This window comes from Anser anser, assembly GCF_964211835.1.
Source record: "Anser anser genome assembly, chromosome: 14".
Classification (NCBI taxonomy): Eukaryota; Metazoa; Chordata; class Aves; order Anseriformes; family Anatidae; genus Anser; species Anser anser.
The window spans coordinates 2,055,790-2,075,237 of record NC_139735.1 but is presented as its reverse complement, the minus strand read 5'-3'; the positions used below and the strand labels follow the sequence as shown (position 1 = coordinate 2,075,237).

Here is a 19,448-nt window from a genome sequence, read left to right as displayed (position 1 = left end):
CCAAGTCAACAGAGCAAAGACTTCCTCTACACGCTACATAGATATCCAAAGCGCCCCCAAGCTTTGTATTATCAATTTTGATTGAAAACTTTTGGATTTGTTGACAGCTTTTGTTTAAGCTATGATGCACACCAACAGAAGCAGTCACAAAGGCAAGAGCAGACTTACTGTCAGAATAGAGCAAGGGGCAGCTGCTCCCTACAAGCCAGGAGCCACACTCAACGCAGCTGAAGGGCAGGGGCCTCAGCAGCCAGGGTGATGAAGCAGGTCTGAGGCCAAGTCAGGAAGTCCATCCACAGGTTAAGGTCCAAATCACCAAGATGCACGGTCAGGAAGAGGCATGGCTGCAGCTGAGCTGGAGAGCAGCACTTCTGCAACACAAGCAGAAACCGTGAAGACCCCAAGGCTGAGCTTAAATGGGCTGGGTCCATGGGTAGGGTGTGGGCAGAGGCCCAGCTGAGGCTGGTCAGGGCCATCAAAGCCTGTTAGTGCCCCTGCGGCTGTGACGGGTACAAACTTTCTGCAGAAAAGGGCTGTCTCTAAACCTTTGGCTCTGCTTGGTGTAATGAGGGTCCCACCTGATATTGTAACAGCGTTAATTAACTGACTTTTATCTGTTAAACTTTCACAGTAAAGACATTTAATTTGGTAAATACACGTATGCACACAAATTGTAATTCTTGGACTCTGAAGCAATTTACCAAGGGACAATTTCTAATATCTCTCCTTAATTTCATTTTCTTTAACCTATGCACAACTGTTAGCTGAGATGAATGACTGTAGTGACAAAAATCTTCCTGGCTGCAAGAAAAAGGCTAGAGACAAAACCACTACTTAACTATTCACAGGAAAAGTCAGTGGATTGTCTATGCAAACTAAGAAAAATAGATTATTTCATTCTGAGGACGCAAAAACACCAGCAGGTATCAGACTAGAAGTGATGCAATGCCCTCCTTTATTGATTTGTTTCTGTTCACATGCCTTCATTATCATGAACTCTCTGAGCTACTTCTGGTAGGGTTATGCAAGGAGAGAGCAGATGCCCATTCAGAGGGCTCCAGCTACAAAAACAAAGTCAAAACTTACAAGAGCTTTTTGAGAACAATACATTCTAGTCCCGCTCTTCCTACATTACAGTGAGAAATGAGAAAACAAGTAGTACTATTGTGGGTTTTCCGGAACAAATTAAGATATCAGAGTTGGACAGAACAGTTGTTTAATCTCGTAACCCTTCATGCCAGCTATGCTGCAATCACATGAGGCAAAAAAAGATATATTCAGCTTAACTTCTTCTGGCTTAGAGGACATATTTACAGCTTGAATCCAGAAGACTCCTGTCAACGAACAGGAACACACTTTTGTCTCACTTTTGCTGTGGTCAGTAAGGATTAATTCTCTTGAAGCAAATTATGTTACACCTCTGTCTGGCAGTAAAGCATCAACTCCCTTGTACAAATACAAACATACATTGCAATGACCTTTGTGCCTCTGTTAGATTAATTCTCCTTGGATTTGGATAATGGAGAAACACAGATATGGTGATTTGGGTTGTGGCTAATGGGTCGCACCTCTTGAGTAAAGAAATGACAAATCTAATGCCTTAGCCCATGTGAAAGTGCCACCTTCTGACAGTATTGTAACTCAAGTTGAAGTGGAGTTTTAAAAAATAATATTTACACATTTATTTACTTATTTATTTTGTCACAGGTTTAAGGTGAAGGACTCATAGGAGTATAACAATTTTATTCTGTTAAATTACCCTTGCTTCTCTTTCCCTTCTTCATCAGGCCATGGAGGAATCTCAAGAGGAGGGTGAACAGGGAGCTGAGGCAGATCTGTTGACACCAGTGTTTGCAGCATTGTGCAGGCAATGAGCTTGTGCTGTGACTGTAAAGTGACAGGTCATATACGCTGGTGACTCGATGAAGTGTCGATCGTATTATTTAAAAAGCGACCAGGCTCCTTTTATGCTGTAAATGCTACACAGAGAAGCAAAGCACTTTACTTCCCCAGCCTAGGCAAGCACAGAGATCCCTCATGGCTGAATTTTGCTGTTGATCAATGATGTGACCTTGCCAACAGCAGCAGGCTGGCAGAGCGTGCCAGTGATCTTTCTGCTTTGTTTTCTCCTGTAGTAATCCTTTTTGCCCCTCTATTTTTGAGTAAGCTGCCATCTGCTGTTAGAGCTCAAGCAGACACACAGTGCTGGGGACTGAGCCAATGCCAGTAAAAGCAGCAGAAGTCAAAGAGCTGCAGAAATAGCCCGCTGAAGGTGCAGGCTGAAATGCTTTTTATATGACTTCTTATTACTATTTCTTTCACACATTTATTCACGATTTAATATATTTAGGTTGTACCGAAATGGAGCATCTTTTAAACAAGAGCCCGTAGCATTTTCATTGCAGACAACGAGATATTTACTGGGGCTTTTTGTGCTGTTTCTCTACTTGCTACGAGTGACTGCCAGCTGTTTGTTTATGTTGGTTTAATTAGATGATAGAAGGGATAGGTCACATAAGCTTTGTAATAACAAGGTTAAGAACTTAGAAACCTGTTCAAAATTGAAGATAAATGAGATATGAATATCAAGGCTGAGTCTGAACTTGGTGGTCACTCTAGAAGCACTGTAAGAGCATCAGCATGGAGTCCATTTGTGCCACTGGAAAGAACAGATCACTGTTAGCAACATAACAGCAAAAATGGCCGTGAAATCTTTCATTACTGTTTGGAATCAAAGAATATATCTTGCAGTGGAATAAAATGCACTGTATGGTCTAACAATAGAAATGTAATAGAAATGAATCCTTACCTCAATGCATGGATGGAGAACTGAATGTGTAAAAAGAGAACATAAACAAAACCAGAGATAACGAGTTTGACTGACTTCAGTCAAACTAAAGGGAAAATGTCATTGTATGATATAATTACTTTAGAAGAACTACTCACAGCAGCATGTGTCATCAGCAGGATTTAAAGCCAGAATTAACAGTACAAAGGACCTGCATTGCGTAATGTCATCTGGATGTAATGTCAGAAAGCATGCAGTGATATCAAATACTCTCTGAAGATGAGTAGGAAATGTTCTAGGACGATTTTGCTATGTTCGAATCACCGAATCACCCAGGTTGGAAAAGATCTTCAAGATCAAGTCTAGCCATCAGATCATCAAGTCCAGCCATCTAAGCGATGATGAGTGACTGGGGAAGCAAGCAGCACAGAAATCTCAGTCTTGGTAAGCATAGACATGGACGTGGGAACACAGCCTCACTAAAAACAGCAAGGGGCTCTACATAAGTCTTACTCTGCCCACGATCTTGGGCAGAAAATCTATGCTTAGGTTCAAAAAAGTGTTAAATTTACAGAAAATAACATTGTTTGTGGCATTAAATACAACGATCAGATGTAATATTTGTCTCAGAGTCTTCTTATATCACCAAGGGCCATCTGTCAGGAAGACATCATGAGGAAAGACCTTTCTGTGCACTCTGTATCTCACACCATTTTCCTTAAATATCCACTGCTGCTCATAGCACACTGGGTCATGATTGACCTTTGATCTGCCTGGTTCATCTAGTCTTTTATGTTCTTTGGTAAAGTTAGTATGTTCTATAGTAGTAGCTCAAAAAGCTGAGAGCCATCTCATGCTCATTAATTACATTTAGACATTCATATTGAATTACATGCAAGAAGCTATTGCATTTACTACATACAACAGACACTTAATTCACTTCATTAATGACCTCAGGAATATTTCTGTTGAGCTGGTCTTTTTATACCCAACAGGAGAGATGGTAACTCAAGTCATTTCACTGCTGCTAAGGCAACAGAAACAAAGGATGGTGCTGCCATACAGCCAAATGCCCATAGTGAAGTTACAACCACACAGAAATTCACAGTGGCCAGTGAGCCAGTAAGACGTGAGCCAATAGCCCATCATCAAGTCATTTTAAAATGAAGCGGCTATTTTGTGGAAAGCTCCAAAATGCATGGTCACATTTCTGAAACCTGGCTGTCCACCTGCAAGTCTGTAAGCACAAATACAGCGATGCTCTCAGTGAAAGCAGAGTTGCAGGCACTCAGATATTGCTTGTGTCAATTTCAGTATAATCCGTAATTTCAGAAAGTGTCTCAGGTTATACCTCCCAAACTGGAGACCACTGCAGAAGCAGTAGTAATCATTTCTGAAAACCATGGGCTCAGAGAGCGGAAACACGAACAGACTGGTACCTACGTGGACACTGAACTGACTGTGGAGTTGTGAGAAACCTCAAAATTAAGCTCTTCTCCGCTCCCGTTTCTTGGGCTTCAGCAGTGACCTAAATTATCCCACGGGGCTGTGCTTATCCACACACTTATTGGTGATGATTTTCTTGGAAGAGGAAATAGCGATACAGCATTAGGCCGATTTGAGCAGAGTTTGAAATAACGGAACCGAAAGGAGGAAGTTGGTTAGTGAAATGAAAATGGACAAAATTAACAGGGAAAAAAAAAAAGAGTTATTTTTGTCTACTCTCTATGAAAGAAAAGCAGAAACACGAGCAGGTAAATTCTGGGATTACGCCTTTCTCCCAGGTGGCACAGAGAGTTTCAGATAGTATTTCTATTTTCACATGCCTGCACAAATACATGACGATGTTATGATGTAGCTATTGATACAGATTTTTGGGGCTTTCATAGTCAGCAAGTAGAAACATGCCTGAGCTGCGTTTGTGTGGTTGAGCATAAGGGAAACATTGCAGTGCTGAGTTTAAGGACGGATGATATAGGTGTGCTGGAAAATAAAGTGGTCTAAGAAATGCATAGAAGGCTTTGATTTCCATTTATGTTAGTGTTCTGAAAACACCTCCTGGATGCTAAAGCGGCTGTCTTCAGGCACGCTAGAGACCTCGAGACCTTCTCCTAAGCCAGGACAAGGCTTTCCCTACAGGGAGATGTTTTCCTCTCTCCCCAGACGAAAGGGAAAGCAGCTGGAGCTGCCAACAAGCGGCACAGCAGCAGGAAGGATGTTGTGTTTCCTATGACACTTCTGGCCAACAGTGATAAAGGCACTGCCTGCTGCTTGCTTTCAAATGACACCATTACAGCCCCAACCTAAATCTCTTTTCCCACAGGTGGAAAAAAATGAAAGGCTGTATTTTATTAGACGATCGAGTGAGATACCTATTTCTCCGCACCCAGGTGGGGAAAAACAGGCTGAAATCCTCACAGCAGCGTCAAATCTCCCCTTTCTTTCTCCTTTGAATGCCCTGAGCATGACTGGCTTTGATTTCTCAGCACTGTGCCGTTGCCGTCAGCCCGCTGGCGGCTGCGGGGTGCTGCCACGCAGCGTGGACTCTCCAGCGCTCTGCCACGGGCACAGGCTGTGTGCGACCGTCTCCATGGCTCGGTGGGACAAACAATATCAGAGTCACACAGAAAAAATGTTGTTTGAAGTGGTGACAGACAAATTGTCCCTTCATTGCCTAAAAATAGCACAGCGACTCTAAACAGTGACGTTGCTCTCAGCTGATACGGGTATGTCAGGATGTGATTAAACTCACAGGAAGGATCTTGCAGCTACTGTGGATCCAGGGGGCAATTTGAGACGCTTTGCTCCACAAACTTCATTCAGGGTTCTCTAACGTCTGGCTCCCGGTGTTTTTCTTGGTGAGGCATCGCCGATCGCGGAGAAACTCCTGCCCGAGAGGGTTCTGCCCGCAGCCGCGCAGCAGCCGGAGTGCAGCCACCGCAGCCTCGCTCCAGGTGGGACGGCGAAACGTGACCCGGGGGATGAGATTGGGTTTTGCTGCCTCACAGCGACTTCTGTTTTTGGTTTCACTCATGGTTTTGACAACTGCAATACAAAACAGTGGTGGAACCATGATGATTTACCCCGTATAACTTATGCTGCTTTTCAGTTAGCTGCTTGAATTAGACAAATGTGATTTCTATTTTCTAGCAGTCAGAAAAGGGAAAATATTAAAGTAAATGGGACTCTCATTGTATACTGACCAGTTCACAAAGTTGGAAATAGTAGCTAAGTTACCTTAATTTAATTAAAACCAGGGAAATACAGGTCTGAAGATGTTTGTCATTCTCTGGAGGCTACCTGTAAGTGAGAAGAATCATAAAATCACAGAATCAGAGAATAATTAAGGTTGGAAAAGACCTCCTAGATCATCTGCTCCAACCACCCCCTACCACCAATGTCACCCACTAAACCATGTCCCCAGGCACCACGTCCAACCTTTCCTTGAACAGGGACAGTGACGCCACCACCTCCCTGGGCAACCCGTTCCAATGCCTGACTGCTCTTTCTGAGAAGAAACATCTCGTAATTTCCAACCTAAACCTCCCCTGGTGCAACTTGAGGCCATTCTCTCTAGTCCTATCACTAGTTATCTGTGAGAAGAGGCCGACCCACAGCTCCCCACAACTTCCTTTCAGGTAGTTGTAGAGAGCAATAAGGTCTCCTCTGAGCCTCCTCTTCTCCAGACTAAACAACCCCAGTTCCCTCAGCCGCTCCTTATAGGATCTGTGTTCCAGAAAGTTATTTTGATTTTGCCAGAGATTTCCATGAAAAAGATGGATAAAAAGTAAGAAACTTATGTGATATAGCTTGAAAAGTGATATTTCTTTCATAATTTAGCCTAGAACTATATCTAAAAATAACAATAAAATAACAAAAAATAACACATTAAAGATATCATTTATTTTAAGGACTAAACTCCCATACCCTGCCCTTTTCTGCAACGTGTGCCAAACTCAGTTGGTTTGTGTGCAGCCGTGCACCTGCACCATGCCCAAGAGCAGCAGGTGCCCCAGGAGGGATGGGGACGCATCAGCCTACGTGCTAGGTGCATGTCACCAGCTCCCACGCAACCAGAGGCACTTTTTCCAAGGTACTGAATCCCACCGGTTTTAGCATGTGTGAAGATCTCTCATAACACAATTTCAAAAGATGCACCTTTTCCCTTTTTCGGTGAGCCTCATGCGCTGCCTGTTACTTCTTTGCCGGTAGATTTACCAACATGTAACCTCCAGGCTGAAATTTTCCACCTTGACTGAGTGGTTATCTTAAAGATGTCAGACAAGGTAGTTGTTTCTAAAAATAGGCCTAAGGAAAAAAAAAGTTGCTTAGTAAGACTGAAAACATAAAAACGACCTTTCGTTTGAAGTCTCTATGACCTTATATAGTGCAGTTCACCCAGTTCCTAACCATAGAGTGAACTGTGACTCAGCAAGGTTTTGTGCTTGGGATTTCTGTTTTACTTGATAAAACCCTCAAAATTAGTTAGGGAAAAGCTGCCTAAAAGGATTATTAAGGTTGCAAAGCAACCACTTAAAAGTTAGAAAATGCTAAAACAGGACTATTGCTGCAGGCCAATAAGTCCAGCCTGAGCAAACATGAGGCCGAACAAACCTTTCATGGGAAAAATTGTATGAAATAGAACTGAAGAAAGTTAGAAAGCCTGACATAATGAGACCAATTCAGGGCTGCAAAAGCAAACTTCATTTTAGCATTTCCTTGTTTTTAAGTGTTTAACTTAGTTCTTATTAGCAATAATGTATAAAAAGTGGTCATCCGGTAAAGGATTCATTACACAGACAACAGGAAAAGGTAATATTTGTTTAATCAGTTACCAGATCAGCTGTATCCCAGACTGTTACGAAATTGTGAAAGATACATAGGTAAAACCCTTGGCAGCAAGGATCAAATCATCAAATTTGGATTTATGACAATAGTTTCTTTCTTAGTTTTGTAGAAAAAAAAAATGAATTTCCATTCTCTTTGCAGTTACTGTGCATAGGCGGCATCCTTCCTTGGAAACAGAAACCACCAGCTGCCTCCTGCTATCAGCCCAGAATCATCGGCTCACCACCGCCGGGAACGAGGAGTTTCCATTCCCTTCCCACTGCCACTTGAGGCCCGGTGTGCCTGAGGCTACTTCCTTCAACATCAGGATGGATTTGGAAAAAAATTGTTGACACTGGTCTGATGATCATCAGACTCTCATCGTCAGTTTGGGTTTTTTCATGTTTATTACGTAAAATATCCCAATGTTTTTGCCCAGACAACTTGCTACAGTAAAATCAGTCTTGTCTGCCAGATCTAGCTCATGGAGCTTCACTGATTCGTGTTTGGGGGCTTATCATGATGAGGGGCTTATATTTTTCCCCAGTTCTATGGGAAATGCCTTGCATGCAGGTAGTGCCAATGCAGCCATCTCAAACTCGTGTCACGGAAAGTATTTATAAACAGAAGCCCTCACTGTACCCCCTGCATATAACTACTTTCAAAATGTTGAAAACCTCCTCTGGGCTTTGGGAGACCCACACCAACCCATCTACCACACCTGAGGCTGTGTCTTGTATTTTTAGGCGCTGAACAAATGTGCCTACCCTCGCCCCAAACCAGCTGACGGTCTGACGGCCAGCGCAGGAGCGCGAGAGGCTGCGGCCCAGCGGGAGGCTGGCTCGGCCCGCGGCCTTGCAGCCGCCGCAGCCTGCAGGCTGCCACATGGCTCGGAAGGGCCCGTTCCCAAAGGCCCACTTCAGAGATGGGAATCTGGGGACCCACCAGAACTGACTGTTAAAGCACCCATCAACGCGTTGCAATACACAGATCAGACCTCGCAAAGATTTTGCGGAGGGTACAGAAAAGCACTTGCTACCCGCACCTGTGGTTTTTATGACAAGGCCTCTGTAAACCTTCCGTAGAAGACTGGGAACAAAATCTGTGTAACATAAATCAGTTTTCCAACATGGATATTTCTGGTACTCTTTTATTCCCTCGGGAGTTTGGTTGGTCAAACATAATTAACAGGATTATTTAATTGAGATCACCCAATAGCAAGTCTTGACAGTTCCAGGAGAAAACATACATTTGCTATTTGCAAAATGTGCAAAATATGTACATTTTGAAAAAAGTCATTGGAAGAAGAGCAATAGAATTGAGATTACTGAGCATGGGAGAAATCTACCCTCTTGCAGAAGCTCACTCCAGAAAGACAGCACCCAGAAAGCCAATTAAATCTTCAGCTCACCTTAATGGGATGCTGAATGTCAGGGTAATTCAATCTCTCAGAAGATCTGTGCTGCAGTGGGTGCAGTACATTACCCCTTAATTCATCTGGTTTGTCATCTAGTTTCCAGTCACACCATCACCGCGGAGGAAAGCAAACACCTTCCTACATGATTGCTTGTCATGGAGAATGATGACAGCTGTGGGGAGGCCCCACTTGGGACTTGGGTTATGTACTGCAACATTAGGGTTTTCTTCAGTATATACTCTGCTCATGCTATACTGATAGCATGGAACTAGTTCAGTATGCTAATTTCAGAGAAATTAATTTCATCTTGTAAGCATGAAATTCAGTTTGGAGTCAGAAGAGAGGCCATCTTTCCTTCCCCCGTGTCGTCTGGCACCACTGCAGGACCGGAAAAGCCCTTCTGACTTTGCTCATCAGTTGTGGCACAAAGTGACAGTCCCAGTCCCGCTGCCCCCCCGTCCCCAGGCTGCAGTGGGTGCTGGCCCCCTGCACCCACTGCTGCCCCCGCAGCATCCCCAGCCTGTGCTGCCGCAGTCCATTGAACGTCCTCCCCGTCTGCAGGCACCTCTGGCTGAGCACGCAGAAAAAGCGCAGGTACTGACGTCAAGTCCAACGATGACTGTGCATAAATCCTCCTCTGCCCCCCTCCCCAGTATAGGTCAATACCAGAAGTTTGCCACAGGTTTGTTATTTCCTAGAAAGGATTTTTTTTTAGCAGGTTTCACAGAACAGACTGGTACGTTATTTTGTAAGGAATCTGTAGCTTCATACATAGCAAAAGTTCGTACCGTGGTCGGATGCTCACTATTTTACAAAACATTATTGCTGTTTGAAGTTAAAGGCTTTAACTACAAATACCACACATCTCATAGGACAACCTATCAGATTTATTTGTAGGTGATAATCTATATGTTGACCATGTAGCCCTCTGTAACTGGGTTATGTTTTTTGAGGCTCTTCCTTTACCACCGACACACGGCTGTTCTTACTCATCTATTGCAGAATTTGGAGCAAAGATTCTGTAAACCAGGATGTACGTAGGAGATTTGGTCAAGAAAATACACTAGTTGTCTTTGTCTTTTGTAGGAAAAAAAATATTTAGATAAGATTGCCATAGCTTGGTCTGCGAGAGGTGGTGCAGTTCCTTATTTTAGTTCCTAAGGCTCTCTGCAATGACAGCGGCTGGTTGCCAACAAACCTGGAAAACCCGGAGAACTGTGGATATTCCTGGGAGTGGAGAAAGGTAAACACAGGATGGGGACAGGAGAATGGCAAGGAGCTTGCAGAGCAACAAGGCATGAGGTGTGACACCTACAGAAGCAAATGATCAAAAGAACAAATACGTAATGGCCAAGCAGCACCAAAGGATTGCAAATATCAGCAATGCTTGCCTGTTGTGTTCCTGTGTGCGTTTTGTTTGTTTCATGTTTTACATTTTGTAAATGTGCACGTGCTCCCTCTGGGACATATCAGCAGGCTGCACAGAAGTAAGCCATGACAGAGATTTATTCTGTCCTTCATTTCCCTGGAAACCTAAGTGTCTCACTCCTGTAACGCAAAAGCCTTTTCCTGATGAAGCACTTCCTTCAGAATGATGATGGTGACGCCAGACGGCGACACTGCTTTTCCATAACCTCTTCATCGCAGCTATTTGCTTACTCTAATAATCTAGATTGAGTCCAATATAGTAATCATCAAACTCATAGTCCTGGTATTTATCTCAGATTTTAATCCCAGAGTTTAACACTGGTTTATGTTTTTTTTCTGGCAAGTGTCTTGATTGCAGGACAGTGCGAGTAACTGCTTTATGCTGGCCTGCTGTAAATCACTTGATGCATTTTATGTATTTTACCAATACAGTTTACACCTGCTGGTTTTCTTCCCAAACCATTCATTTACCTCTGCATGATCTCTTTATCCTACCCAAGCTTTCAGCCAGCCCTCAGCCCTCGCCTGCACACAGGAGCCACTGCCTCTGCCTGAAAAAATGTCCAGAACACCAAAAAAAAATCCTGAAATATTCATGACCCTGACAGCTGCACTAAAAAACTGGGGAATTACCAGAGGAGTGTCATTGTTTATGGCAGGAATGTGGAAAGAATTGTCGAGGCCAAAATATTAATAAAATTATGAGGAATCCATTGCTCACTGCTGGAAACTACCCCTTAGTTGAAACCCTATAGATATGATGGAATTCTGAGGTGGATGGAAGAAAGTGTACTGACACTGTGATTTGATAATGTGCTGCCCTGGGAGACATGCTCTCTCCTTTTCCTTCTAATTTTACATTTTTAAAGGCTGTGCAATGTCCCAGTGTTGCCTACAAAGTGCTTGTCCTGGTGTAATTTTTTTCATGCTACAAAGGGAGAAAAGCAGATTGTTACAGCAGGGCTGACATCTCAGGAGATAAATGTATTTAATGATGTTAACAAAATACATCTTAGAAACTGAAAAATGAAAAATTTATGTGTGACTTGAACATACCAGGTAACACAGGAGCTACACCAAGAGGGAGCATTCAGTTACCTGACCTGCAGGTCAACAAAGTACCCACACATAGGCTATGAAGCGAGCATTGCTCACCCCAAAGATCCCCTTCCCTATGGTCCATCCGGAACAACATCACAGCTTGTCCATGGGACAAGCTGATTTTAAAACCTCTTTCGGTTTCTGGATGGTAATAACGAAAAAAGGGCAAAGCAGATCATGTCAAATTATAATGTTTGAGAAAAACAGTACACTCTTTGGATTTTCCTTTGGTTAGTAGAAAAAAAATAAATATTGAAATTGTTGCTCAAGACTACATCATACTCTCATAAGCAAACCAGGGGAAAATAAGTGAAACTCCAGTATTAGGCATATATATACATAAGTTCTCAAAACAGCAGATATGCGACAATTCCCCATCAGCTTGCAAGTCTCTGCACAACCCCTGCTCTAGGACTCTGCTCTGGCTCTTGCACTCATCATGATTTTAATTAGCAGTACCAGATGAAAGAGCAAAGTACACCCTAAAGAAAAAAGTGGATGTCAGAGCGCGTACTCCTGCTTCTTGCTCTGGATGTGAGCTCAGGACAGGGAAAACACCAGGGGACTGCATTGCCTTCCCAGGAGAAGTCCATAACCTCACCCAGCACCCGCAAGTACATTTTCAATAGCCCAGGAAGTAAAAAATATCCTGATAACACTCTGATACAGAGACTGCATTTCCAGACCTTCAGTGACACGCGGACAGCTACTGCTTGCTGCCCATTGTCCCACGGAGCCCAGGACCAGATCAGGTCCTTGCCAGGACTGCTGCGCCCATGGCAGATCCTCCTTTAAAGTCGACCTCGGGGACAGCTGTTCTTACAAAAGACGGTTGTTTTGTATTCACAGTCCAGAAGGCTTCTGAATCATTGTTTATCAAGTTTCTCCCTGTGAGATTCACAATTAGCTTGTCCGGTGCGTTGGCAGCTCTGCCCATATTTAATGGGATCTGCTTGCCGCTTTCCCCGCAGTTTCAGGGAAAAGCTCCCTGCCTGCCTGGCTGAAGGGGGCACTCGGTCCTGGCAGCGGGATCTGGATGGTAGGATCGCACGTGTCAGAAGGAGCTGGGATTTTGGTATCAGGTAACAACCTTTACTTACGCAGACTTTCCCGGTTGCTCTGTCAGCTCAGCCAGCTGTGAAACCTGCCCTGATACTGCGGTGCCTTTCCTAAGAACCCTGCGAACCTCGGTACCTCTGGCTGGTGGGCAGCCTGATGCAGAGTCAAGCTGAACTTATACTCCCGATTTTGAAAATGCTTCGAGTTGCTAATATATTCCAGACTTCGTTCACAGAATTCCCAGTAGAAACTGCACTGAACAGTTGTGGTAGTTTTAAGAGGCATCTTAAAAAGCATAAACATTGCAGGGTTGAGCACTATAACCCTAGCTTTCTGGGAGAATCTGTGTATTTTCTTTACTTCAGCTTCAAACTTCTACAAGTGCTGAAGATTTAACATAGCATGAGATTTAGTTCTCCACCACCTGCACTTGTGTGTATACATGTCTATCTGCGATCTGTGAGCAGATCCTCTCCTAACTTCACACCAGTATACAAATATCTACTTCATCTACATTCGAGTTGTTGTACAGCTCGCCTTGGAAGTACAGAAGGGGCTCAGATACAGATTTCTACACCAAGATTGCTCCTGATAAAGAAAGTACGCAGACTTAATCATTTGAATAACCAGCAGATTCCATTCTTCAGGTAAATCTTCCCCGCCTCCCCTTTAGCATGAGCATGTTTGTGGTGAGATATTAATCATTTCCTCCAGCCAGCACTGTGTATATAAGGGAAGCCAAGGGCAGAGCCACACACAGTTCACCAAGCCGAAGTGCAGAACTGACTTCGCAATGCTGGCCCAGCTCGTGGCTCTGCTGACTCTGGGGGTGCTCTGCAGCTCTGCACCGATGCCGATAACCAGGTCCACCGGCACCGCAGCACCCTCGCAGCCGGACCACTGCTCCAGCGGATCCATCATCAAAGAACTTCTCGATAGCGTGAAGAATGGAACAGAGATAGAAGTAACAGTAAGTTACACCTAGTGGCTTGCACCCGGCTGCTTTCTATTCCACAATTTGTTTGAAAGTTGCTAATTTTCATTTTCTCTTGGTCAGGATTTCTCTGTTGGACCTACGGATCCTAAGGTAAGAACCTGCATACATCTCTTCTATTTAAAATTTTTGTCTCAAATCCCCAAGTTTCTTTTCCACTTCACAACTGTGATAGCACCGAGATTGCTCCAGAAATCCAGGGAAGCGCAAAGTGGCTGCAAGAGCTTACAGAAAGCTGCTGCCCCTGCTACTGTCCTTCAGATGGCTCGCAGTGGGCACTGGCCTCCTCTCTGCTCTGAACTCATCATCTTAGTTCGAAGTTACTATTTGGTCTGTACCCCATACAGACCCATTAATTCACTGAGCTGTGTTCTCCTGCAGTCTCATGGAAAGAAGGAGCTTTTTACAGAGGAGACGAGCAGCACAAGTGTGAGGAAGGAGCCCACCTCCTAATTTAATTTAACAGGAGGCAAAGAGCATCCCTCTGGCTTTCAGGGAGAAAGGTTTAAAATACTGACCAGTAGCAATAATTATTTGTATTTCATTGAGACAATTCCATTTAATTTTCAAGGAGATGATAGCAAGAAATACGTTCCTAACTCAGGGTTGACTTTCCTTTCCTTTCCCCTGAGGCATATTCACCCTGTTGGACACTTGCAGGTTTTACATGTCCAGGTTGCAGTGGCACCTGCAGCTCCTGCCGAAGGCAGCATGGGTTTTTTTATTATTATTATTATTATTACTATTACATTTTTTTATTTAACACATTTTTCAAACAAAAGTTATAGCTTTTACTTTGGTTTTCTAAGTTTGGTGTCCATTAAATTGCTGAATAGAAAATCAGGGGTTGTGTTTGAAAATGCAGCTTTTAATTTCGGTAGGTTAGCATTTTTCTTGGGTATCTAAATCCCCAGGATATGATGTGTTACGTATGTGGTACTGACTTATCACACAGCTGTTGAAGATAACCATGTGCAATTCTTTCAAATGCAGAAATGCGTGCACGACAGCCTGAATGTATTCATGGTGTCCTTGAAAGAAAATGAGACGAAGAACAAAAACACCATCACCCAACTGTCCAGACTCTACGAGTGCAAAATCTTCTTCTCCGAAGTAAGTTTGACTTAGTGCTACCCAACAGCAGAGCGTTCAGTTATGGCTCCCAGTAAGAGCACCCCTGGGGGACGCAGCTTCTGGGACGGGCACTGCTTTGGCTGCAGTAGGCGCTGGGAATCTCACCTGATAATTAAGAGGAAGGGTGTAAAGATGTCTGCTTTCTTCCTTAAAGCACTCTCCCCTAAGGAAGCATATGCCGCTATTTTCACCTCTGTAATCTTAATTGTATGAAAGATAATGATATGAAAAACAACCAGATGTGAATAGTAACTGCAGCAGCTCGGGGCATCCTTAGCAGGTGCCCGATCGGCTGTCACCTGCACGACGTCGTGGGGCCCTGAGCTCCAGGGGCCGGTTCCCTGAGCCCCCGAAATGCACTCTGTGAGCGTTTGAAAGAAATGGATGCATCAAACAGCACAGAGTTAAATGTGGTGCTCCTATTCAGGTTACTAAATTGTGCTCTTATTTTATTTTTATTTTTAAGGATATTAATGAAAAATGTAAGACTGCAAAAGTACTAAGACATAAATTCATGAAAACACTTGAAGATTTCTTGCTACACCTCAATGGGAAAATTTAAAATGAGCCGGACCAGAAGGACTACACCAAACCCAAGAAGAAATGAAGAACCATAACTCTACAGCAAATGAAAATGTGATTCTATTACTAACTTATTCTCAGGAATATGCCTATGGAATTTTTATAGACAGAGGTATACATCGTATGTATATTTATATATTTTTATATATATAAATGACATTATGAGAGCAGATGTTCTCTCTAATGATGAAACGGGTTGCTCAGTTAAAAGACTGAGGTATTTTAAATAAGACTTAAATATTTTATATAGTCCTAATAGTTTAACTGACATTGTGTTGGTCCATAAGGAAAAACTTGTTTGTTTGCTTATCTATTTATTTATTTATTTATTTATTTATAATTTGCGGATATTTTGATATATTTATTGTGATGTTGATGTATTTAAGTACATTCTTTAGGAACCTATTTGTTATCAGTGTGTGAGGAGGGCTCTGTGGATGCCCCTTCCTTTCCCTCTCACCCTATTTCTCTGTCACACCATCCCCAGCCGCATCCCCTGGGCTCAGCATCGCCCAAGTGCTCTCGGAGCCAGGGCAAAGCCACCCTGTGGGATGGGGACGGGGATGGGGACAGACCCCCAGGGGCCTCCGGACCCCTGCAGCAGCCCCGGACTGGAGGAGGCCGAGGTTTGCGCCCCCACCTGCTCCTCCCTTGACATTTTGACCCGATGGCTTAAACTACTGCGTGGTTTATTTTTGACTAAGCAAGTGGTGTCACCCAAATCTAACCACATTCTGGACAATACAAATGGAAACACTTCTCCGGCAGCCTTGGTTGCTGTTCCTCAGCAGCTGTCCGGCTGACACGAGGTGTTTCCCACATCCCCTGGGAGCTGACTTTATTGAGAAGAATTTGGTAATACCTGTTTTTCAAATTGTTTGAGTATCCATGGCTATGGGAAGTACTTAAAAGGTGTGTGCGCTGTGTTTAGGTTCTACAAGTTAATATTTAATAAAATGATATTCGAGAGGAATGCCACTGCTCCGGCTGGGCTGTGAGGACGCGCGCCACGCGTTGCATGCGTTGCCTTCACCTTCACTAACTGTTTGTAACCCTTCATGAAAGCTGGTGGATCTTTACAGAAATAAACCTTCCAGAACTCAGCACCTGTGCCGTTGCCTTTCTTCCTGAACAGCGCCGGGGAGTGGACAAGGGCCGGGGGCTCCCCGGGGCTGCGGCCACCCGCCGGGTGCTCCCGCAAAGCCGGGCCCGCAGCTGGCAGGGGGGAGGGAGCTTTCCGTGGCCACGGGGGGCTGAGAGGCCAGAAAACTCCCCCAAAGCCTCAGAACCACAGCCACCGCGGTGGAAGCAAGCGCAGAATAAATAAATAAATAAATAAGAATAAATTATATATATATATATATGTTTTATATATATATAAGTAATGTATAATGCATAATGCACAATATATAATATATAATACATAATATATTATATATGATATATAATATACTATATATGCTATATGATATATTGTATATATAACATTTAATATTATATATATATATATCATTATTATTATTATTTCAATTTTTTATTACTATTTTTCCCCGCTGACAGCTCTGCGTGGTGGCCATGGGGAACACACCCCCGCACACACACCCGCTGCAGCCCCCCAGGCAAGCCCCATGCCCAGGGTGCTGGTGCTGGTGCTGGTGCTGGTGCTGGTGCTGGTGCCGGGCTTTTCCCGCAGGAGCTGCAGGGCGGCCCCAGCCCCAGCCTCCTCCCCGAGCCCCCCACCCACAGCAGACGCCCCGGCCCTCGGGGGTCTTGCCGGTGCCACAGAAGTTCAGGGGATAGCGAGAGGTGGCCTGAAGAGAGTCCTGCTGCTACCAGGTGTCATCGGTTTTTGCTGGCAATGAAGTGTTTAATCGTTGACATACGTTATCTGAAATTACACTTACTTATTTTACGTTAAACCTTAAATTCACTTTTCAGACAAATGGGAAGTCACGGAATCGCAGGAGCATGAAAAGGAGGAAAAAGTCAGTGTTCGAAGCAGAAAACATTACTAACGCTCAGCTTTCTCAGCACAGCAGTCCAGGAAACTCTGACAAACACAAAAGGGAAAAGCAAAGCGTTAATAACAGCGCCAGCGCTGGGCTGGCTCCAGACAAAGCAGAGCCAGCAGACAGCCGGGGCAGCGCCGCGGCCGTACCCAGCGGTGGGCGCTCCTCTGGGGCCTGCGGTGCTCCCCGGGGTGCTCAGCGTCCTCCTCGCTGCCCCGCTGGGCTCAGAGGCGCCCCAGCCCCTCGGCAGCCTGAGGGAAAGGCCGATTTTGCGGTCATTTCCGAGAGCCCTGCCCTTATCTCTGATCCCACACCGCAGCTCGTAAATAACCCGAATACGGCTGAGCCTACCAGCGGAGCGGTGTGCAAACAGGGGCGCAGGGAATGCCCAGGTTCAAGACGGTGGCACACTCACGTCCCTGGCACGACCGTGCTGGCACTGGCACCGGCGCTTGGTTACCACGACTGCTGCATCATTGTTTTAACACGCTGATAAGAATCTTGCATCATCGCAGCACAATAAAACACACATGCCTTCAAACCTTAGCTAAGCTGCTGCGGAGCTCCAAATCTTAGCTAAGCAGCTGCAGACTTGCTCACAGAGGAAGCAGTCTTTTATTGTACAACTTTTGCCGCTTACTCCCATCAGCAGCAGGAAAGGCGAGTGCCTGTGCTCCGGTGGGGAAGAGAGCGGGGCAGTGGGGCAGGCCGCATGAGCAGAGGCACACTCTACTTTTAGGATTTGTAGGTGTGAGCGATGTGGAGCACTCACTGATAAGCAAGAAATTACTCACGGCAGTGCCGTTCCTCGCAGGGTCCCGACCCAGGCACAACCTCGAGGCCACACTTTGCAGCTCGGGACCCGGGTGCCCCAATTCCCCAGGCAGGAGCAGATCCCCATCGCCCGGGGCAGTGCAAGCGTGCTCCTGCCAGAGGCTCCCCGGGCACAGAGCCGTCGGAAAGCACCTTGCACATGGATCCGCTGCTCCCGTGCTCCTTCCCTCTCCTCTCTCCTCTCCTGTTTGAGCACCGCTTCGAGGGACATCATTTCTTCGCCCCAAGGATAAGCCAGATGGACGTGAGAAGTGGCATCACTGTCCCAGTGGAGATGGCGGTGATGCATTCATGGCGAGGTGAAGGCAGCCTGCACTCCGTCAAGTTGTAGTCAGCAGCTAAATCTGGATTAATACTCTTCAAGGGTAATTTCCCCGCTTTTTTTCTTGAAGTATTTGGTGGATTACTCATTTTCCCTCATTAACTAGCTTTATTTTTGTTCTTCAGTTCTCATTAGTCATTTATCGGGATTCGCAAACTGTTTTTATTTTCTGCAGAACACGATCGTGCTTTCACGCAAACAGCCGCGTTCGGAACACAATTCCTTTCTCAGTAATATGAGGTGGTTTTGCAACCGAAAAACTACTCGTCCCTTCCTGGTGACCCGCTCCCCAGCGCCAAATCTGAGATGGTCAGCGGGTGGGACGATGCGCCTGAAAACACCCATTACAAATTGTTTGGATTGATCATCTGCATTTCTCTCGGCCGCGCACGGTTTCAGACGGGTGCCTTCTCAGGCAGTGAATCACCGCTGCTGAGCACGGCCTGGCTGTTTGCCTGCTCTCCGGCAGCTGCCAAAGCCACCGCACACATCTGATAGGCAGCAGCTAAAAGGATGCGGGAGGCGTGGGGCCACGGCTGCTCCCCCGGCGCACACGGGGTCTTGGGGAGCTCGGGAGGACTGACACCGTGAACTCAAGCTCAGGGACGTCCCTTAATTACTTCTCCGTGGATGGAGGATTTTAGAAATCGCAGGCGCGTTTCCTAACAGAAAATAGGAGCGGGTATTTTGTGTTGATGGCTGAGGTTTTTGGGTTTTGGCTTGCTCGAGAGGGGTGTGCCCCGGCCTCTGCTGTCAGGGCCGGGGGCGGACGCATGCATGCACTAATGTCTGTCGGCCCACGTGCAGCACCCCACAGTCCCGGGGCTGGACAGGCACAGGGAATGCCCAGGAAATCTCTTGTGGCAGAAAAGACAGCTGTTTGGTTTTTTTTTGGAATTTCACAGAGAAATGATCGAGGGTGACGAGGCACCGAACAGGCTGCCCCCGGGAGC

General features: G+C 45.2%; 1 long non-coding RNA gene across 1 annotated transcript in view; it reads right to left on the bottom strand.

Annotated features, from left to right (window-relative positions):
- Positions 1 to 19,448, bottom strand: part of LOC310881702 — a 41,686-nt gene that overhangs the window by 3,498 nt on the left and 18,740 nt on the right. Inside the window, exons 2-4 of the long non-coding RNA XR_014572510.1 lie at positions 6,947 to 7,096; positions 6,026 to 6,088; positions 169 to 5,833 (exon numbers count right to left, since the gene is read on the bottom strand). This is a non-coding gene — a long non-coding RNA (uncharacterized lncRNA). The remainder of the gene's footprint in view (positions 1 to 168; positions 5,834 to 6,025; positions 6,089 to 6,946; positions 7,097 to 19,448) is intronic.